The sequence below is a fragment of the Protopterus annectens genome, chromosome 14.part0 (genome assembly GCF_019279795.1).
Source record: "Protopterus annectens isolate FY-2018-M chromosome 14.part0, PAN1.0, whole genome shotgun sequence".
Lineage (NCBI taxonomy): Eukaryota > Metazoa > Chordata > Ceratodontiformes > Protopteridae > Protopterus > Protopterus annectens.
The window spans coordinates 164,071,629-164,088,922 of NC_056748.1; positions in this window are offsets into that span (position 1 = coordinate 164,071,629).

Sequence of the window (17,294 nt, forward strand, 5' to 3'; positions counted from 1 at the left end):
AGAAGGAGTTGAAGCTGTTTGCAATTTCTACAGGGATTTTATCAAGGGCAGCTAATGGGGTAGGAGTGGCAGAACAGCCTGGGTGAAGAAGATTGTTAATACCAGCCCAGAACTTTTGAGGTTTTAGCTGATATTTTTGCTGTAGGAGGGTGTAGTGATTTTATTTGTCTAGAATGACAGATTTTTTGGTCTGGTTCCATAGCTGCCAGTATCCTACTTGGTCCATAGGGGCTTTAGTAACATGCCACCTGGTCCAGGCGTTGTTTCTTAGTTTAAATTTGATTTTTGTTTTATTTGCTAGCCACGGTGCAACTGTGGCTTGTACACGGATGGTACGGGTAGGAGCATGGTGGTTAATGATGAACAGAAATCTGGTACTGAAGTACTCAACTGCTTCTTGTAATGGGAGTCATTTCAAGACATTCCAATTACATGCTTTGAGTTCTTTTTGGAAGTTGTCAAGGTTAAAGTTCCTGACGTTTCTTGCAGTGTTGTAGGTGGGCTGGTTGGGAATGTCAGCTTTGAGCCTAATAATATAGGTAAGGCAGTGATCACTTAGATCATTGGGTAATGTACCTGACTTGTACTTTTGGGGGTGGCTGTTAAGTATCCAATCGAGGATACTAACTTTGACTTTATTTTTGCTAAATCTGGTGGTGGTGGCAATGATCTGAGTAAACCCGTGGAGGTTTAAATGGGTGGAGGGAGTTTCAGAGGAACAGGTGTTCCAATCAATGTTAAAGTCCCCCAAGACAATGGTTTCCTGGGGATAGTTAGAAGCTAGCCCATGTAAGATATTTTCTAGAGTATTATCATTCTTGCCGGGTGGGATATAAATGCAGACAATGTATCTGCATTTATTTTTGTTTATTATTTGTTTGGTGATGCGAATTTCTGCATTGCCAAACTGGGGTGACTGTTGGGTGTCACTTGTTATTGTTAGATTACACTTGTATAGTACAGCTACCCCACCACCTTTCCAGGAAATCCGGTGCAGTCTAAGGATGTTGTACTGTGGGGAAGTTATTTTGTTATCTTTGGTTATTGGTTTTAGCCAGGTTTCTGTGAGGCAGTGGATATCAGGGGAGTGAACAGCTAAGAGTCCATGTAGGCTATGGATCTTGTTTAGGCTTTTGATGTTGAGATGACAGACCAGAAATGAGTCTGGAAGTCTATCAATCTGGGTAGTACATGCTGGGTTGTTAGATGGTGTGCTTGGGTCTACTGTTGTGGATGGGCCAGGGTTGGGGTGGATGTCTCCATCCTTCATAAGATTAATTTTTAAGTTGCTTATGAGTCTTAAACATTTATGATTTTTTCATAGCTTTTAGTTTTTAAGCTAATGTATAGGTATTTAGATGGGTGATGGTAATTGGGGGGCGAGGAAGTAGGAGAGGGGGTGGTTATGTGGTGGATAAACTTATTAAATGCAGGGTTGGTGTCTGAGGGTTTGGGTATTGGATTTCAAGATGCTGTACATATTCATAGGAGCTCAGGTGATGAGGAATGAGAAGGAGGGGTAGTGAGGGTAGCAGCATTAGTGTTCTATCTGTAGTCATAGTACATTACTAGGGTAGGGTCTGTATGGAGTGTATGTGGTGGATAAAAGATTACAGAGAATAAAATAGCTATAGGTGGGTTACTATGGATAGTGGGGTGGATAGAGGGTGTATTATTATGCTAGGAATTTGCTGGGTTCTAGGAGCACGTGCAGTTGGTTAGCTAATTCCGGGGGCATGCCAGTGGTACTATAAACATAGTACTACTGGGGGTGGGTAGGATATGGGGACAGGGTGGGTCGCAGAGCGAGCGGAGTGGGGCTAAACCAGTAAAGCAGATGCCTAGAGGCAGCATGTGCAGGTATAAGTTACAAGCACGCTTTTTTTGTTTCTTTTATATGCCCAATACTCTGTTCTAGTCCCTGCTGTTAAAAACTATACAGTTCCCTGCCTGCTTCTCAATTTACAATGCAGAGAGCCTGTTTTCCAATTCCCTTTTGTAGTACACTTGTTTCACTTAGATTATTGAGAAATGCACTGTTTGGAGGTGTTGAACAGTAGAGAGCATGCTGTTTTTACCTTAATTGGGGAAGAAAGAAGGCTACAGGAAAGTCGAACCCTTCCAACCTAATGCTTATCAGCACAAACAGATTACAAGCGGGAGTTATGGGGACATTCACCAGTGCTTTTTTGGACCCAGTTTGTTAGGTTTACAGGTGGCAAAGTATTTTAGTGGATATTGACCTTATTAAAACAAGTTTTATGTCCTGATACTAGCATGTGGACCATGTGACAGTGGTGTAAACAGTAGCATGGATATAGCACACACGCTTTCTCACATACACATGCACACACACACACACAGATGCGCACTGTTAGGGACATCAGTCCCCCAGTAGTACAAGTCTTCCGTACTTGTTATTCCTGGAATGCCCCTATATGCTTTTACAAGCCTTTCAGGGGGAGGTGAGGTGAGGTAGGAACACCTAGAGAAGGGATATGATTATTGTACTATACCAAGAACAGAGTTAATCATTCAAACATTCAGTATACACGATTATCAAACAAGTCCACATGCACCTTTTAGTATTAGCAGACAGCAGCACTCTCTCCTATATATCTGCCTTAAGGGCTCAGTTAATATTCATTATTTCTGTCCCTTATCAATGCTACACGACCCAGGACAGACCACTAAATCAATGCAAACGACAACAAATGGATACAATATCAACAGCAGTTTGCGAGTAATCTGTAGCAGCCGGTACCAATAAACATGCCTTAATTCATCAAGGTTTCAGTTTGCGAGTAAATGCAGTAAACAGTTAGTACATTGAGCTCAGATAAAGAAACAAGAATTAAATACATAAGTATGTGAACATACCTCAGTCAACTGGAACCCGATGCACTGGTTAATTTGAAAATGGCTGGTCAGGTAGTTGAGTATGATTACTTGAGAGAGGGGGGAGGTGAAGGGCTGGACTGGTCTAAACCAGGAGAGCAGATGCCAAGAGGCAGCATGTGCAGGTATGAGTTACAATCAGACAGTTAATCAGACATTATTAATCAGACATTATTAATCAGACATTATTAATCAGACATTACTCCCAGAATGAGTTTGGAAAAAGTTCAATGTGGATCAGTGCTAAATTGCTGAGCACATGTACACTTCTGTCTTCTTTATCACACTATGCAGACTGATATAAACTGGTTGTGATCTCTGCAGTTTAGTTCTGTACCACATTACATCAATCCGTGCTTTCTTTATTCCACTGAAACTAAATGCTAGATTGACTGCTTCTGGTTGCTAAATAAAATAAGGGATCACGTCAGTCGCCCTGCTAGACAGGGGTCCAGGAAAGTAAATAATGTGGGAAGAAATAGCCAGGGAATTGTTACGGCTAGGCTTGTATAGGCCCTAGGGCTGATAGCCTAGTACCAACCTATGAACCTAACAACCAGAAAGCAATGTACTATTGTTGGAAGACTGAGATTATTGTTTACTGCTGAGGCTGGGGAGAGATTTGGGGTATTGCTGCAGTCCCAGATGTGGAGTAATGGATTGTATAACAGGCAGGGAAGAAATCAGTTAAACAATTTTTTCCCTAAGTTTTGTAGTCTGCTATAAATCCTATGTGTAGGGGTAAGGTAAGGGATGTAGAGCTGTATACATGACAATATTTTATTTAATGAGTGACACTGCCTTACATTATAAATATTATAAATGCTAAAATCCATCCATGCAGAGTAAGGCAGTCAGTTTGCTGAACTGTAGATGTCCCTAACAGTGCGCATCTGTGTGTGTTTGTGTGTGTGTGTGCATGTGTATGTGTATGTGAGAAAGCGTGTGTGCTATATCCATGCTACTGTTTACACCACTGTCACATGGTCCAAATGCTAGTATCAGGACATAAAATTGTAGGTCACTCTGAAACAGATTTGATTATGATTTTAAGTAACAGTAAGCACCTCTGGAAAAAATACTTTAATGTATACTGTGAAACTGCTTTTGCGTTTGAAATAGCTGTACATGATCTTGCAAATTCTGTGCGGCCTCTCCTTGATGGGTTAATGTTGAATAGTATAAACTATAATGTGAGCTTTAAAGAGTGCCCCTTGCTTTCATTAACTTGTACCGTATCTCATAAGTAAATGATTTTATTATGTTTGTACCAGCAGCAATTTAGATGCGGAGCTTTAACAGCAGAGTATCTACACAGTTAGAATGATATGTTCTATACCGTCTTTAACATTATTCATTTTTGCGATCAAGGCTGAATCACAGTGATTATTTCATATCTGCTACTACACTGCTCACAGCAAACCTGAAAAAAAGGCTAAAAGGCATATTATCATCTTGTGCTGGAAAAGTTTCTCATGTTTGCTGGCTGAATAACAGGCTTGACAAATGATTTTCAGAGCATTACAGTCCAATCCAACAGTAAATCATAGGGCGTCTCTTTGCTACTTCAGTTGCAAAATAAGCTAAGGATTTTTATCAGTAAGATACAATACTGAGCTTGGCAGAAATATAGTTTTTGGTATAACGTGCAGAACTCAGCAATGCATCACTTTAAAATACCCGAGTACTACATGACAAACCAGTAGCAGCTAGCATATGATCGGTCTGCTAACCAAACAATATAAAGAAAGTAAAACTTTTAAACTCTGATATGTTAATCCTGGTCATTGTAATCCATGCATTTTTTATTATTACTGTTTTGCTTTCTGTCTTGAGTCTTAATTTGATTCAATGAACAGACTGTGACTTTAATGAGAAAAACAATTTGTGAATGTGTGATGGTTGGACTCTGGGAAGCATTTATAGAACTGTGAAGGCCTATAAATATAGCCCATGCCTAGCCAGCATATCTGAGCACCCCTTCTTTCTGAGCTCCCTTTACTTTTCCTTTGAAGTCTCTTCCATCTAAAGTTTGCATGAAGTTCTTTGAAGTTCCAGCCCTTACCCCCCTCTGAAGGTGTATCACTTATCTTATAAGTGGCATAACACTTAAGGTTTATCTTATAGACACCAGGTAAAGGGTCTGATTATTACCGTTGGGAAGCACGGCTAGGCTTAAAAAGGCCAAACGGGGGTCTTCAGCCCTGTAATTACCTACAAATCTGCCACCTTTCAGTAAAGGCGTAATTCCTTATTTGGATTCTGCGCTTCCTTATTTGAAAACTATCATACCAATGTGTGCTGTTAGTATTTATGGTGTATTTAATCAGGAATTAAAAAAATGAGAAAGAAAATTTGACCAGTGGTGTTACTCATTAGCTGTCTATAAACTCTTTTCCAAGGGACTAATACAAATTAGTTTCTTGAACACACACTGACTGCATCGCAAATATATTAATGACCAGATTCAGAATAGCTTCTATACCATAAACATACCATCTGCCTTTACTGTTCATTAAAATCTTGAACTGGTCCTAAAACTAAAACAAATTATAAATAGAACATCATCAGAATACGTGGTCTGCAATGATTATACTTCAGAATTGGGAGGAAAACCAATCTTATCATAATGAAAGAACCAGATTATAACACAGAGGATTATGACTTGGTCTTCAGTCATAACCAATTTATTATATGTATCAGATTTGGCTGCCAAAAAATTCCCCTCAAGGGCAAGTGGGACACATGGTCAGTGGGAAGTATTCAGCAAACAGGATATTTAATGTGTGGGAAGTGTGGCACCTATTCATTTAGCATTTACTGACAAGGTGCATGGTAAGGTGTCCTGTTCCTGAGTTCATGACACTTTAATTTCTTTTGAACAGCATGACCCTTGTCAGTTTTTCATCATGAACTAAAAATGTACACCTCTCTGTAGTTCTCTTGATGTAGACTGTTGATGCTTTGTGTGGGTTCTAAACGTAGTGACCACCTTTGGAAACTCAGATAAGTCAATAATCTGACATAAATCAGTGTTACTATGCAAAGATACTATCTGGCCATTTTCAGATGATAGAGGTATTTGTCATGTACTACAAACACTTTATCAGACATGTAGCTAGAGTGTTGCAGTTAAAAGTTTTGTCTTAAGGCTACACAGATATGAAATATGGATGACTGCCTGTTACTCACTGACTTTCTTCAAACAGAGTGCACATGCAACATAGCATAACATAAAATCATATAACATAATATGTATCTCATGAAATATCTAAAACTTAAATTATACCTTAAATATTAAAAAAAAAAACACTAAAAACTCATAATGTTGAATCACAAAATATCTAAAAATTCTATCCAGATGAAAATACCCTACATCATAAACTCCAGCTACAAACCGGAGATCAAGTATCATCGTGGTGGTAGAACTGTTAGGGAAAGGGTTTTAGTAATGTAATGTGTAGGGTTAGAGTGTCACACAGTTAGGATTAGCATTAGCACACATGAAAATGGTGGGCAAAAGGGCACAGAGCTCACACAGCAACAAACATGCAAAACAGTAAATCTATGCCCTTACCTAACCCTTACACAAACCATAACCCATAAACACTCACACATACACACCAGCTACTATAACCCTTTATTTGTTCATACGAGGCTACTAGGCTATTGGCCCTAGGGCCTTTATAAGCCTAGCCATGTTATATCCTTGTTCCCTTATTGACCAAGTTATATGGTCTATATCTGCAGCATGAGTCTATGATCAGCACCAACTGCCCTTATCCAAGAGGGACATAGGTGACACCCCCAGGGTACATTTATGGTCTCCCATCCGGTTGTCTAAGATACTCCTAAATAGGATCATTGAGGAGCTCTGTGTTACATGAACTGGGAGTTTGTTCCACAGGAGTGGCAATCTCTGGGAGACATATCTGTCTCTCCAGCATGTCCTGTTAATGTCACAACCTAGGTTAAGATCCTTAAAGTGAGTGAATCTTGTCCCATTTGACTTGTGGATGTGCAGGATTTCCATTAGGGCAGGGTCAGAGACTGCTCTGTAGGCCAGCCACTAATCACCTCTCAGCAGCTTACAAGATACAGAGTACAGTGACAGGGCCTTCAGTCTGTCCATGTAGGTCATGTGTTGAAGGCCCTGAATTTTCTTGGTGAGAATGTTCTCAGGTTTTTCTAGCTGCTGCAGGTGTCTGGTGAGGTACATACAGAAGGGAGAATTGTACTCTCTTAGTGGTCTGATGAGGGATGAGTACAGGGGAATTATAACATCCTTAGCTCTGGATGCGATGCCCTTACTTATGAGATGTGCAATATAGAAGTCCTTCCTTACCATTGTGGACACATGGTGATTAAAGTTAAGATTGCTATCAACCTGTGTTTCCAAATCTCTCACTACAGAGTTTGAGCTAAGGAGGGGTACTGTTAATATTGTAATTTGCAGGGACTTCTTTGCCAAAAAGGATGATAACACATTTTTTGTGCTTAATTTAAGTCCGTGGCTTTGGCATCTATCATTTGTCTGTGTAAGCCTTTTTTGTAGTATGTTAACATCATTGGGAGACTCAGTGATTCCACCCAGTTTGCAGTCATCAGTGAACTTGGTAAGCCACAGGCCATCTATTTTCACCTGGACCTCTGAGAAATAGATTCCATACGGGGGGGGGGGCACAGCACAGATCCTTGTGGCACACTACTGGTAACTGCTCTGCTAGTAGAGGTGGAATCCCCAACTTTGACTGTATGGGTTCTGTTGTTGAGCCAGTTGTCTACCCATCTATTGACATATGGGATAATTCTCAGATGAGTTTCTCAATAATGCTTGAGTTGGAGATTGTGTCAAAAGCCTTGGCTAAGTCAAGATAGGCTGTATGCACTGTTTTGCCTTCATCCAGGGCTTTGGTGACATTCTCAAAGATGTTCACCGGGTTTAATAAGCATGATAAATACACAAAATCATACTCGGAGGCTCTAAATAAAAACCTGCAAAAGCATTAGAGACCTCCAAAGCAGACACCCAAACACCCTGCACTTCCCGTCACAAACCAGACAACACATAAAACACAAAATCAGTGTGCCGCACAATCACAGCCCTTAAGGTGAAATAACATACCTAGCACACTAGTAATAGGTGACTCTATAGTCAGGCACACTGACTTCCCACTTACTAGGCTGGACAAGCAGAAGGTTACTGTTAGCTGCCTGTCAGAAGCCAGAATCCGTCACATAACACAAGCACTCAGGTCACTCCAGAACAAGTACAAAAATGACTCTGTCATTGTTCATGTTGGTGTGAATGACCTGAGACGTACCTCCCTGGACTACCTGAAAAGAGACATGGAAGAGCTCTCTGATCATGTAGCCCAGGCTGGTATGACCCTGACCCTGAGTAGCATCCTGCCCTCACCAAGAATGATACCTCAGTATAAAGAAAAAATTATCAATCTCAACAATTGGCTAAGCTTTTGGTGAACGGCTTGCACCTATCACCCCTAGGCTTTTGAATACTGGCCAAAGCTCTTGCTGCCCCCATACTGCCTTTTTTAGGCAAGGCTCAAAAGTCAAACCCACCTTCGTAAACAGCACAATTAACAAAAAACTGAGGGTTATGCTACTCAGTGCCAGGAGTTTAAATCTCAAAATGCACACGCTCGAAGCACTCCTCAGTATGGAGAACATCGACATCTGTGCAGTAACTGAAAACTGGTTCAAGGCTCCGAAGAACACCCAAGCACTACCAGGCTACAACTCATACCACACGTTTTGGCCACAGAACATGGACCGAAACACAAAAGGAGGGGGTGTATCCATATTCATCAAGGATACCTACACCTCCAGGTTAGTGGCGCAGCATGATACCTCTGAGATCATCCATGTGCAACTAACATGGGCAAATCTACAGTGCAAATTGTGGCCTGCTACAGATCACCCTCCATGACCCAGGACCACCACTCCACCTTTCTGGAGACACAGGAAAACATGAAGGTCCTACCAAACACCCTGATATTGGGCGATTTCAATTACCCTACCATTCACTGGGAAAACTACTAGAGTACAAATTCCCAGGCCCAGTGCTTCCTGGAATTCATCAACTCAAATGCCCTGGATCAGCTGGTAAACTCCCCTACCAGAGGTGAAAACATATTGGACCTGGTCATCACCAACATGGGCAACAGGTGTTCCACACCGGAGGTCAACCTGTTGCTGGTTAGATCAGACCATAAACTAATCAGTCCACACCCCACCACCACCCCCAACTAAGGAAACCACAGTAAAAAACTTTTCTAAAGCAAACTTCACCTTACTAAAGACAGAGGTAGCAAGTTTCACAACTCCCACGCTAAAGGATAATGCTGCCCAAGACACAGAAACCTTTACAAATGCACTCTATGAGCACCTACAAGGATGCATGGATTATGCCATCCCTAGCAAAACCAAGACTCACTCCTCTAAGAGAAGGAAACCAGTCTGGTGGACCCCTGCAATAAACAGGCTATACAATAGAAGGAGGAAACTAGTTCAGAAAAAAAGCAAATCCCAAGAAGGAAAGACATCCCTGATCAGTATCAGTAAGAAACTAAGGTCCCTCATGAAATCATCCAAGGCTAACTTTGAAAGAAAAATAGCCAAGGATTCAAAAGATAACCACAAAGCCTTCTTTAGCTATGTTAAGAATCTAAGTGGCAACTCACAGATATGCACTGAACTAGTGCAAAATAGCACAAAATATACTGAACCTACTGATATTGTCAACATCCTGGCAGATAGATTCAGTGCAAACTTCAACCCCCTCTCACCTCCAAAAGGGCTCACAACAATACCGGAAAAGTGTAGTGTCCCAAAAACACAGATGCACAGGTGAAAATAGCCCTTTCAAAAGCCAAAAACACAGCATTAATGGGACCAGATGGTGTCCCAGGCTGCATCTTGCAGGAACTACAGAACGAACTAACCCCCCACCTAAACACGCTGTTCAACCTCAGCCTCTCCACAGGCAACGTACCCATAGAATGGTGCACAGCAACGACTATTCCTCTCCACAAAGGCGGGCCACAACTGACCCTGGTAACTATCATCCCATAAGCCTGACTAGCCTGGTCTGCAAGGCTATGGAGCACATCATCATCATGGAACTCATTAACAAAGACATTGGGAACCTCCAAACACTTGACCCGACCCAGTTCAGCTTTGTTAAGGGCAAAACATGCCTACTAAACCTGGTTGACTTCTTTGAGGCAGTCACCAAGGCCATAGACAAAGGAAAGGTGGTTCACACAGCCTACCTTGACCTTGCCAAGGCTTTCGACACTATTCACCACTCGGGTATTGCAGAAAAACTCACCAGCCTGAACATAATCTCCTACGTTATGAGATGGGTTGCCAACTGGCTTACAGACAGAACTCACATGGTAAGAATAGTGGGCTCCAGGTCCGACTCTAAACCAGTCATAAGTGGTGTCCCGCAAGGCTCGGTCCTGGGACCCTACTGTTCGGCATATACTTCTCAGAAGTACAGGTAAACACAGGAGGACTATGGCTAATCAAGTTTGCCGATGACTGTAAACTGGGAGCCATAACTGACTCTCCGGCTGACAATGACATCCTCCAAAAGGGCCTTACTAAGACGGACACCTGGTGTCAAAGTCATGGCCTCAAGCTAAATGCCAAAAAATGCATAGTTATCCCATTTGGGAAAAACAAAACACCCACGAATTACCACATTGGTGACAGCCCCTTTAATACAGAAGAGGTAATAAGAGATCTGGGGACCCAGGTAGATAGTAATCTCTCCTTTGATGATCATATTGCCAAATTAGTTAGGAAATCCTTCTATGTGGCCCATCTAATTACTAAAGGGTGCACATCTAGAAATAGAGGTTATAGAGCCCCTCTACATATCACTCATTTAGACCCATCATAGAGTACAATGCCCCATTTGGGATGTACCTCACAAGACACTTCCAACAGCTGGAAAGACCACAAAAGCACCTCACCAAGAAGATTACTGGCCTCAAACATATGTCCTATGCAGCCTGACTGAAAAAACTCCGGCTGTACTCAGTGGCATATCGCTTACTCAGAGGTGATCTCTGCCTGACTTACAAAGCCATGTCCAACTCAGAATTGATGGACATGCTCCACCTAAAGAAATCCAAGTCACTGCGAGCCATGCGCTCTAGTGAGCTAAACCTCACCACAACAATAAATAGAACATGCTGGAGGGATAGATTTCTTGTCACAGAGACTCCCCATGCTTTGGAACAAAATTCCAAATTACATCAGGCAGAGGCCCTCACTAACACTCTTCAAGAGAAACCTTGACGAGTGGATGGGCAACAGAAAATACACCCCTGGGATCAGTTCATTGGTTCTGCTTGACAGAGGATCAGTTAATTAATCAATGAGGCGGCGAAAGCTGACACACTCTGGCTAGGCTTATAAATGCCCTCGGGCAGATAGCCTAGTACCTGCCTATGATCTACCCTTAATGAAGATAAATTGGGTTGGGTCAAGAGTTTGAAGGTCACCTCTGTCTTTGTCGATGAGGACCTTGATTATTCTCTCCATGGCATTGCAGACGAGGTTGGTTAGGCTTATGGGTCTATAGTTCCAACGGTCGGTTGAAAAGTAGTTTCCTTTGTGCAAGGGAATTACTGGTGCTGTTTTCCACTCTGCTGGGACAAAGCCAGTACTTAGACTGGTTGATGAGAGTTCCAATTGGTTCTGCTAGGTCCTGTTTTAGACCTTTTATTAGGCAGCCTGGGATGTTATCTGGTTCCATAGAGGCTGTGTTTTTGGCCATGGAGAGTCCAGTTATGACCTGTTCTTTGGACATACTAGGTAGAGGACTGGTGACAGGTATGCTTTGGGGTATGTCTGGGGAGGACTGGGGGGGTGAAGTTTACACCAAATCTGTCTGCTAGCAAGTTGGTGATGTCCTCAGGGTCAGTATGACTGATAACGTCCACTACTAGTTCGGCAGAAAGCTGGGCCTTCTCTTTTAGATTTCTAATGTAGCTAAAGAATGCCTTGTGATTATCCTTAGCTAGGGATGCTATTTTAGCTTCATAATTGGCTTTAGAGAACTTTACAAGATATCTAATTTGCTTGTTCATGCTGTGGAGAGTGTCCTTCCTTTGCTGAGTCAGTTTCCTCTTGTTCTTGGACATTAGTGTCTTCCTCTTGTTGTATAACCTATTTATGCTTGATGTCCACCAGGTGGCTTTTTTTTTCTGTGAGGACCTTGTTTTGAGCCTTTCAGGTACAAGTGATTCTATACATTTGTATAGGTGTTTATACAAGGCATTTGTGTACACCTCTGTATAAGAGTTGCTGACAGTGTTAGCAGGGGGGTTGAAACTATTTATGCCATCACTTAGGAAGCTATACTTTGCATTGGAGATTTTTTTTGTCCTTTTTGCTCCTCTTGGGGGGGGGGGTCAGGTGTCATTGTTACTCTGAATGAGACTTATTTTATCCTCAAACCTTACTAATGAGGGAAACACATGGGGGTTGTGCAGAGACACCCTATGTTGGTGAGCACCACGTCTAGGACATTCGACCACCTTGTGGGGGTGCAGACTATCTGTTCCAGAGCATTTGTATTAACAAAGTCCTGGAACCTTAGGGCAAGCATGTTTTTACTCGTATATGATGCCCAGTAGATGGAAGGATAGTTGAAATCATCCACAACCAAGGTGTTTGGTTGTATAGTGAGTGCATCCAGTAGGTCCAGGTAGGCAGAGTGTTTCTCGTACTTCATGGTGGGGGGCCTATAGGTAACAGTGATATGAAAGGGGGTTTACCTACAGTTAGATGGACTTGAAGAAACTCTAGGAGGTCATACTGTTTGACCAGTCTTGAGGTGCCTTTTAGTCATTCATTTTCCTGCACAGTCCTACCTACAAACACTATACAAATGAGGATTCAGTCAAATGTACTTTAGATATTTTGTGCTTTTGGTGATATTCACTCTCTAAAAACATTTTTTAGCTAAGTGAGCTTTATACATCTTAAGATATAACCAACATAATATAAGATAAGATAACATAACAGTGTAGTATTCAATTCAGAGACAATAATTAGCCAGTAATGAGATGTTGCTAATTGCAGCTTTATCACGTCCGTGAAACACAGATCATCAACATTACACTGTTGGGCACTATGATATGATTTGTTATGTTAGATTATACTATGTTATATGTTATGTTACATTGTGTTATTTTGTGCTATGTTATGTTATATTATACATTATGCTATGCTGTAATATGGTATGGTGTGTTATACTATATTTTCTCCAATCAGTGTACCTTTGTGAGGTGCGTTTACTTAAAAAGAACTGATTTTATAACATGGCATTTCTAGATGTAGATCAATACCTTTCCTGATCTTCCAAGTGGTGGATTAACCATTGCCTATCCTTCTCTCTTTATATTTAGCCATGACAGTGCATAGTCGCTAGCATACGCATGACAAAGTGACACAAAGACAGACATCAATTTATCTTTTGAACATGTTAATGTGTTGGCCCAGAGTGGAGGAGAAGGCAGAGGGAAAATAACTTGATTAAAGTAAGTTTTAACTGTTTAATGCACCCAAGGTATTTGTCTAATTCTACGTTTTGCAATTTAAAGCTTTTACAAGATGCATAAATAGGCTCTTCCGAAATCTTCTCAGGCTAACTGTTCATGTAGCAAAGATTTTATGTACTGTGTACTGAAGTTTCACTGACATACCTTAATTAAGTCCTTGCCACAGGTATTTTGGAATGAATAAACTTAGGAAAGAAGCTATTAGATGCATAAGCAAACCATTTTAAATAACTTTGATTGTACATCCAGGTAGTAAAGAACATTCCACTGATTTATTTATGCAAGTCATTCCTAGGAGGATGTAAGCAAGTAACTTACTCAGAAGATAGTTATAACAAATAATCATTCACTGATATTTTATGTATCTGGTAATGACAGTTCTTATAGTTTCTTGTTATCTTCATAGATGTATTTTATAAATCTTTTTGTAAGTAGTTATAAACACAAGTGATCACTTGGAAAGGGACACACATACACAAGTTTTTATATATTTTTACATCAAATAAGAGTATTTTATTAGTGTTTATTTTGTAGGATTCAAAAATAATAAATAATGTGGCTGCAATCATATCTAGCCCTTCTGTGTTTACTGTGTGTACGTAATGAGCTCCAATTTCTCATTATCAAAGAATACAGCTAGGCAAGTGTACACAATGAGCAACTCGGTAAATAATTCTGCTTGTGACAACAGCATGGATTTGTGAGAAGAGCATATAAGTCTATGGTGCGGGCGCAAGGGAGCACAAGCAGAAATAGTGTTCATCTGTTGTGCACATGCCTCAAAGGTACTTTGCATTATCTGGCACACACTCACACATCTGGATATATATATATATATATATATATATATATATATATATATAGTTTTAGTTTATAGTCAGAATGTCAAATGTTCAAAACATCGAAGTTCAGAACCATGACACTAGAAGCTCGTAGTGGCAGAAAACTGTGCTCTCCCATGCCCCATTCAACTAAAGAAAATAATGTCCTTTGGCTTTTCCTGGTTAGGCGTCACCACATTGGAAATCTGGTCCGCTAATGATTGGCAGTGGATTTTTTACAGTGCCGAATTGCCAGCCTGACGCCCAAACTTCCACAGAAGGCACACCCATTTACGCACACACCTACCTGCATGTCTTTAGACATCACTCGACCGCGGGGAGGACATGCAGACTCCACACAGAAGGCACTCCAGCCAAGAATTGAGCTGAGGATTTTAAGGTAGCCTCTCTTCCTTATTAGTAAAAATGGTTGTGGATGATTTTCCTTAGGAGTAACATGCTCTGGATGCAAAGTCCTGGTTTCATGTAGGCATTTACGTGAGTTTGCCATCCAAGCTCTGCTTTTTCCAACAATCCATTTTATTGCCAAACAGTTCGGTTTTAACTACATTGGTCAAAACATGAAAATTAAAGTTGTCGTGTCCTAGATTATCTAGGTTTTGTTTTGCAAGAGGACTCCTAGTAACACTGTTAAGAGTATAAGATAAGTGCTGGGAAATTCTTATCCTAAATTTATTGATTGTTTTACCCACATAGCTAGCTGGGCATTTCAAACATTTTGAGTAGTACACAACCATTTCCGAATAGCAGTCATATCTCTTTTTGCTTTGAAATTTCTTCCCAGTGTAAGCACAAGTAATATGGCCTGTACTGCTCATATATTTGTAAAAGCTGCAGTTTTTGGATTCACAGTAAAAATGACCAGTCTTCAATGGATTTGCTCTATCTGTCTCTGTTTGACTCAAGAAATGCTCCAATGCTCTTACCTTTTTTGAAAATGAAAGTTGGGCCAGGCTCCAACATTTACTGATCTGTTTATTGTTCTAATGATGATCTAATTTGATTCCATGATTTTCTTGATGGCTGGTTGCCTGTTTATTGTTCTAATGATGATCTAATTTGATTCCATGATTTTCTTGATGGCTGGTTGCCTGTTTATTGTTTTAATAATTTTATTTATGCATAAAAGAAAAAATCCTAAGCAACTAAATACCTTACTTACCTTCTTACCCTTAACACTCCTTTCTTCTTGCCTTCTCCCACCTCCCCCTAAACTCTTTATCAGACCTGTCCTATATACCAATCTATCCAACTCACTAATCACTCAATATCTATATATGTTATAACAGCATAACTAGCATTCTTAAGACCCTTTTAATAAAATAAAACTACTTATCACACTACCCAAAAAAAAAGTGGCTACTTACCTCCATTCACTACTCTAACAATTCAGAATTGCAAAACCAATTACTCTTTCAACAACAACTTATAACACAAATACTTTGTCTAATCATAACTATCCACTCTAATCTTCTACTCTACTACACCAAGCTCTAATTTTCTCCTAGTAAAATCCAGCAAAGCACAGCAGTGCTGTAACATCTCTTTCTTTAACAATCGCTAGGTAAAGTCTGGTCTCTACTTCCTGCTGCATTATGCTACATTATCTCTACTTATTTTTTCAAGAAACATCTTAAAAAACATTAAAACTCACTGGCTTTGCTCCATGTACTAACCCCACTGATATCTTTTCCTTCCATTCTTTAATCTTAGCTCTTATTCCTTGACACCTTCCACCACCTTCTTTCTGCTCCCTCTACCCTACTCCTAACTAATGAGAATAAGATACATTTATTATTATTATTACCTATCTTTCATGGCTTTGTTCATCTAAAAAAAAAAAAAAAAAAAAAAAAAAAAAATTTTGTTTTTTATTATTTTCTGTATAGAAATATAGTTCATTTATTTAGTATTGCCTAGTTTACAATTGTAAATTGCTTAGTTTAACTTTGTTCAATTTCCTGTTTGGAGCTTTCTCCCGGGCCTCTACTGAAAATGGACATGGATATATCCAAAGGATTAGTGGTCAACAAATGTAAAATAAATAAATAAATAAGTTATTTATTTATTTTACATTTGTTGACCGGGATAGTCCGACTGGATGCATGTCCATTTTCAGCGGAGGCCCGGGGAGAAAAGCTCCAAGGGTAAGCAGATACAGCATTACATAACACCAGCATTACATATTACAAACCGACTATTTACAGAGATTATACAAGTAAGCAAGTTAAACAAGTTCCACAGGTTACAGTTAATCCTGAGCACAAGTCAGGATTAAATTAAATTACACAGTAAACTGGTTAACAGATTTTTACACATTCTAGAGAGAGTTAGCCAGGCTTGATACATTGACATAGCCAGTTAAGTGACAAATGTTGCTTGAGTCTAGTTTTAAATTGACCTAAGGTGGAAAGTAAGGTAATATCAGCTGGAAGAGAGTTCCAGGATCTACTTACAGTGTTTGCAAAGAGAGAATCACTGGCTGTGTTATTAATTTTGCTAGTCTGAATTAGTAGTTTTAGAGGATCGAAGCGGTCTAGGATTGTTATAGGGGGTGATCATATTTTTAAGTGCAGGAGTATTGTCCAGATTATAGAGGATTTTATAGGCTATAATCAGTTGGTTATACTGGATTAGGCTGGGTAGTTCAAGCCACCCAAGCTGATTTAGATTGATGCAATGATGTGTCCTAAAAGGCAGCCCAGTGGCAAACCTGGCAATGTGGTTGTAGCAAATTGAGAGTTTGTTAAGGGCAGTCTTGTTTAAATTCGAGAGTAGAGGGGATGCATACAGAAGGGTTGAAAGAAGGTGAGAGCGAGCTATGGTAATTTTAGCTGGAGGGGTTAGGAAGGCTTTTATTCTGTAAAGTGACACTAGTTTTTTATTGATGGTTTTGATAGTTTGGTTAACATGTAGGTCAAATTTTAGATTGTCTATGATGACACCTAAT